The sequence below is a fragment of the Molossus molossus genome, unplaced genomic scaffold, assembly GCF_014108415.1.
Source record: "Molossus molossus isolate mMolMol1 unplaced genomic scaffold, mMolMol1.p scaffold_m16_p_3, whole genome shotgun sequence".
NCBI classification, from domain to species: domain Eukaryota; kingdom Metazoa; phylum Chordata; class Mammalia; order Chiroptera; family Molossidae; genus Molossus; species Molossus molossus.
The window spans coordinates 88162777-88169920 of NW_023425366.1; positions in this window are offsets into that span (position 1 = coordinate 88162777).

Here is a 7144-nt window from a genome sequence, read left to right on the forward strand (position 1 = left end):
TTGTCAGGGAAGGGGAAAATGTTCTTTCCTCCTACTGGGGTGGTAGAGTGGAAAATAACCTATTGGAGATGCAAGGCATGTCTCTTCCTGTTTGAGACAACGGACAGTAAGTGGAAGGGCATGAGCGCTCTCCCTAACAAGTCCTCCTATCTATAATCTTAGTAGGGGTCTCCTTTATTAGTTTTCATTGGCAGCAAGTAAAACAAATGTATAGCTGATGATAGGTAATAGGGATGCACTTTGGAGGGAGAATAATACACTCGTGCTTTGGAGATTCTCAGCTCATCCATGGGAGAGACATAGTGACAATAGGCGGCAGAACAATAGCTGGATTCCCTGCTAGTCTGGCTAGTCCAATTTTATTTACTTTAGAAAAATAAAAAATGTGACTGTATTTGCATTCTGAGTGTTTTTTAGCTTTTCATATACTAACATGTTATTCCAGGGAAGGGGGGGTGGAGCTTTTATACATAAGAAGTCAACAAAATTTATAGAAATTCAGGCATCAGTTAGCAAGGTAAAAGACCTTATTTTAGGGAGAAGAGACAAAGATTAAGTTCTGGGCCCAATCCCTCCATGTGTAAATTATAGCACCATTTTAACTGTGAGAGACCAGCTTTATCACTAGTTATACTTAGGGCATAAAATTAATAATAAATAATATATAGCCTATCATGGTGGTTAGTGGTTCAGACAAAGTACAATTACTTGGCATTCTTGTGTCTCAGAGTACTTAAGAAATGTGGAAAATGGTCTTTTAAAGAAAATACCTTACATATTATACAATGCATTTCTTTAAAAGATTTTTCAAAGTTGGTCTTCTAACTGCATTGATTTATTGCCTCCAGAAAGAATGAGATGATGAATCATTTCCCCTTCAAGTTACCTTTCTTCAAAATATTTTAGGGATTTTAAAATGACTGCAACTGATTCTCTCAAAGGCATTAGCTGTTCTAATGCAGTGATTCTGTGCGTGCCAACTTTTAAATGTATGAAAGAATGTAGCCTTGAAGTAAGGAGTCCTATAATACTTAGGATACCTACTTTGTATGGAAATGAATGCATCTCAGGGCTAAACAAACAGACCTCCCCTGCTCCCTGTGCATAGAAGATAGGAAATGAATACCAGTACATTTGACATATTCTTTTCAATCAGTCATTATGTTCACTATTTTAACTGCACTTCCTAACATATACAAATGGTGAGTAAATTGGAACATAATCTTAGGTATTATCTAAAAATTCTTCTTATTAATAAAATTGGAAAGCTGTCTGTACAAAATGTGCAAGGTAAATTGAATTGACAGAGTAGTTTTGTTACTGATTTAATTTACCCAATATCAGTGTTCCTTGAAGCCTCTGGGTTTGTTTTTTTTCACCCTATATATCCAAGTCATAACTCATTTCCTGGCATTGTGCTGTTATATTGGTAGTTGTTGAAATAAACTAGATTATGTATTTTCTAACTGCACAAAATAATGGCTATCTGGCAGGGAAAATAAGTCTTTTTAATAGAGATGGTTCTATCTTACTCATGTTTGTCAAAGTTCAATGGCAAAAGCAGTAGACCTTGAAAGAATGCTCGTTTTCAGGGAATTTTTTAAAAATTGGGATCTTAATCCAGCTGTAAACTGGTTAGTGGAAGCACTGATATGTTTGTAGTCCATGCATTCTATGGGGAATTTTTAAAAAGGGATACATTTCACTGACCATATAGAATCGATTATTCTCAGTCTCTCTCAATTAAATGTTATAGATAGAAAATTCAGAAAATGGTGATAGAAAAGTATTAGAGGACTCAATAAAATTATTAAATTATCTTATACTGCATCAAACACTATTACATGATAAACAATAGCAAGAGTATTACTTAAAACAAGAACTTACATTTTACTGTTCTGAGCAGTCAGCTAAATTTAAATTTTCTTTTACTCTCTAAGTATGAAGACTACCTTTAGCTTGCATAAATATAGATCATAACTTCTTAAAATGCTGAGTCTGTTTTCAGTGAGTATTCCAAAAGCAAGCAAAAGCAAAATCACAGACACAGTTTTACAGTGTTCAAGTGGCTATAATAAGTTGTATGATGAGTCTACATACAAACTCAAAGGTTCATATTACCTCTCAAACTGTTACAGTGATGTCAGCTCTTAGTTGTTGAGTATGGCAAAGACAGAATTCAGAGCCAAGAACTTAGTGCAAGAGAAAGTTTATTTAGCATACAAAGCGAAAGTTCACTGCAAGAGATTTGAGCAGGCTGCTCAGAGAGCTGCCTTGGCCTTTTGGAAAGAAAATTACAGAGGCTAAAGAAGTGAGCCGGTTGGGCTGTGTGGACTCCGGAGACAAGTTACACAGCAAAAGAAGGGCCCTTGGAGACAGGTTCAGGAGGTTAGGCCAGGATGAGCTGCCTCTGCCAGCCGCCCCCCTAGTTGCAATTCTAATGGCAACCTTTATAGTTTAGGAGAAAGAAAGCAAAGGTACACACCTGAAGAAAGAAAGCACAGATGTGCTCTAGAGGGAGAGAGTGCCCTGTGTCCTTTGTCTTAAGGCTTTTCCATCTATTTTCTGAAGTCAGGAATTTTAAGGGGGGCAGTCGTGAGGAGGATCTCAACAGAATATCCATCAGCTTTCCTGGTGTGTCTGTTAATATGCTGATTGGTCAAAATGAGCTTATAGGGTCAGGGTTATGGTTTCTACTGATTGGTCAGCTCTAGGGTAGGTGGTCACTGGTCATTGCATCCATGCCACCACTTCCTTTGGTTTTGAGGCCTAGATATTATCTCTAGTTTAACCAAAAATCTGTCTCTGTGGGCAACAGACCCGAGGCTTTGTTCCTAAGATTGGATGCTGATTAGAACTTCATTGTCCCGAGGGCCTAATGCTTATGGGAGTGGTTGTGCAAGGGAGAAGGAGGCAGGTGAGTCAGGGTGCTGGATGAGGCCAGTTCGAATCAGCTGTCTGTTTCAGTTTCCCCATTCTACTTGCCAAGGAATTTTCCTAACCTCTTACTATCCTACCTCAAAACTAAAGAGAGGTGGGTATGGTGAATAGTGCCATGTTCAAAATAAAATGAGGCCCAGAGAGGTTCAACGAGTAATGCAAGAGTCTACCACTAGAAATTGGCAGAGCTGGGATCAAACCCATGAGCTTTGCCCACTGCAGTGCACTTCACGCAGCTGAGGAGAAAACGATTCTTACATGTAGAATCGCAAACCTAGCTAAACAGTTGTTTAGGTGAACTGCAAAACTAATGTATTTTTAGATAAAGACTGAGGCAATTCACCATCCTGAACCTTTCTAATTTTTTTCATGTTGTACTGCAATAAGATAACAAATGGATAAAAATATAAATTATGAAAAAAATTGTGGTTAGTACCAGTTAATACATTTGGTTAAATGCAAATAATTATGAATTATGAAAAGAAAAAAGTAATTTTTTTTTAAAGAAATGATCCAAGGCAAATTTAAATTACAAAATAAACAGTATTAATTGTAACCTAAGGGCCCCTTAAAATGTATATGTAAATGGAAAAAAACTCAGGGCTTTTTACATCAGATAACACTAAGTAAGGCCCTATATATTTAAGACTTTAAACTTCAAAAGAATGATAATATCTATAAAACAGAAACTATTTTAGAGCAAAGAAAGAGGGAAAAGGCATTTTCAATTATTTTATTGGGTGACTTTTCATGACACTAAAGCCAAACAGAGATAAATCAATAAAGAAAAAATTTAGGCAAATCTCAGTTATGAAAATAGGATGCAAAAATATTGAATTAATGTACACCCATTGTAATGTCTTCTTATACTAGGAAAATGTTGGCACCAGTTTACAGTCTAGAGGCAAAGAAATCTATCATATTATAGCATCATTGAAAATGCTGGATATAATATTAACAACATTCATAAATGCTTCTTGATAATAGAGGCAATATATTTAAAAAAAAAACATTTTAAAAAACATTTTAAAATATATATGAAAATTATAACCTACTTTTACCTACTAGTTTCAAAATATGCAAAGCGGAAACTAATAGAATTACAAGGAAATTTGACAAATCCACCATCATAGCAGTATATTTTAAAACATGTCAGTACTAAAATAGATAAAGAAGACAATAATTTACCAGTAGCATAACCATTTGAACTATACAATTAACATTTTTTATCACTGCACCCAACAACCAGATAATACACATTTTAAAAATTAACCTACAAAATCAATTATATATTTGTACAGAATACTTGTACAGAGTAAATCAATACATTTTATAGGTAGAATATTACACATACTAGCATCTCCAAAAAAAATTAAATTAAGTCACAATATAATGTGGAAGAGGCTTGGAAAATCAAAAGCAAACTATTATGTGATCTACAGATGAAATGATAAAAATATAAAAAATAAAACAATAAATCTGAAGATATTAAAAGTTATCAAAACTAATCAATAGGGAGGAATTTTTAGCTTTACTTATATTCACATAATAGAGAAGGTGAAAACTTATGAGCTCAGCACCATATTAAGAAATTAGCGCCCTGGCCGGTTTGGCTCAGCGGTTAGAGCGTCCACCTGCGGTCCGGAGAGACCCGGGTTCGGTTCCCGCTAAGGGCATGTACTTCGGTTGCAGTTTGTCCCCGGCCCTGGTTGGTCATGCGGGTGGCAGCCACTTGATGTGTCCCTTTCACATCGATGTTTCCCTCTCTCTCTCTTCCTCTCTCTCCCTCCCACTCTGTCTGTACAAAAAATGGAAAAATGTCCTCGGATGAGGATTAAAAAAAAAGAAGAAGAAATTAGGGAACGACCAATACATACAAAAGCAGAAGAAAGATAATTAATGAAATGAAAATCAAAGAAACATTACAGAACTATAATGAGACTAAAGATTTGGTTATTTGAAAAGATTAATGAAACTGACTAATGTCAAGAATGATAAGAGTGAGAGCGAGAAGGAGAGAGGAGAGGTGAGGAGAGGAGAGGAAGATGGAGATAGATGGGGGAGAGCAAATAAAAAGCAAATGTGGAATTGTAATATAATGTTAAAAATAAATACAATTGTGAACAGTAAATAAATAAATAAAATGTTACCATTTTAGGAATTAGGGCAAGGGATATGCAGAATTTTGATACTGTTTTTGCTGTTTTCTCTGAGTCTAAAAGTATTTCAAATTAAAAAGTTACAAATTTCCAGAAAGGATTTCATGTTGTGAGTTTTAACTTACCTGAATTTCTGTGTTTTATCTTGGTGGTTCATTGAAGTATATCTGTTAAAGAATATTATGAAAGAAATGTTCTGACAATGTAAAGACTAATTAGATTAGGATGTATTTTTGCAAGTGTTTCCATGTTCCTGTGTGCTTTGCCAGCTGTTGGCTTGCATCCATCTGACATCTCTTTGGGATAAAAATATCCAGGAATACATTAAGAAATTAACCATGAATAACAGAGATTTCAGTGTGATTTGTGGCACTTACTTTTTATTTTCAGGACTAAACTTTCTAAATTGATAGAACCTTTACAAGTATGTAGGAAGAATGAAGCAGGAAGAATAAAGTTAAACTGCATTAATAACTTCAGAAAAGAATCACATGTAGACTGATCATGAAAGAAATAGAAAATATTTTCTGATGTGATCATGGACGGCCACAAATTATCTCCTGTATCTTGGTTATTTTGGGTCTATGATAATAGATTAATGAATTTGAGGGGGAAAAGATCCCTCTTTTCAACTTGCATGCAGTAAAAAAAAAAAAAAAAAAAAGTGGTGGCATTGTTAAGTTATATGGTTATATCATAACCTGAAAGAATTATGTTTTTTGCTTGACAATTTTGATATTCTAAGCCTATACATAAATTAATGTGAGACTGGATGCATGTCACTTGGTTATTCTTTCTTATACTAAAATGTTCAAGTGTTTTAATTTTTTTAAAAAAGGATTTAACTAGCAGACACTGAAGGCAGTTGATGAAAATAATTTGAAGGGCTCAAAGCCTCCACTTCCACTAAATGTCCTCTTTGCTTAAACACTTAAGTGCCCACATACTCACTCTTACTTTTAGTAAGTAAATTGAGAACTTAACTAAGCCGTTTTCAGCCATCAATCTCTATGTTCTATATAGAATGATGGAGCAACAAAACAATAACCTGATATATTTGAACAGTGTTTTACAAAAGACATGTCATTTGATAGCCTTGGAAAAACCCTCACACGGAGTGCTGCCAAAAAGGCATGCTTTTAAATGGAATAATGATGTGAGGAGTCCGCATAGTCAAAGCACAGCCACGGGGTCTAGGAAGTTTCAGGTTCATACCTACAAACACTATGATGGGATGGGGAAGAGTGTTTGTTTTAATAAACACCTATACATCTTAGTTACAACAGCAAACATTTATTCTGATGTGTGTTGCATAGAAGCTGAGGGCTGGTTGGCTCTGCTCCGTGTCGCCTTGGATTCTGGGATGCAAGCTTCAGGAGCAGCTCACGTGGAACACAAGCTACCACAAGAGAGTGCCCAGGCACAGACAGTAAGCAGGACGCCCACTACTGAGGGGGAACTGCACACAGTGCACATTTCATATCCTTACAGTCCATAGTGCAAGCCGTGCCTAGTAGGTCGTAGGCTGTTCTCACTTCAGAGTGAGGATTCAGTCATTCTCGGCGTTGGTGACTTTATCATCACTGGGCATTGTTGAACTTTACCTGAGCCCTGTGATCCCAGAAAGAAGGAAAAATTGTGAAATCCCACCCTTTGTTCGGGGATAGGGCTGATGGCAAGGAGCACCTGCCCTTGTATATTCCCAGATAAGGCCATTTCCATCCTTCCTCATGACGCCCCTAGGACTCCCAGATGACACCCTTGTTTATCTGTCTCTGGAAAGCCAGGTCCCCTTCCCTTTGCATTGTTCTCCATTAAGAAAGATTTTCGCCGTTGCATTAGCCTAAATGAAATTGTCTTCTAATTTTGTCTTTCATACCATAATGTTCACAAATGGCAAAGAAAGGCACACATAGTGCATATTTATTTTCTTTTAGTCATCTTGCCCAAGGAGAGTAAATCCCTAACTAAAATCAGTCTTTATAGATTTGAGTAAATGGGAATTAAACACCTCTCTCTATATAGATTTCCTCACTTTTCTGCTT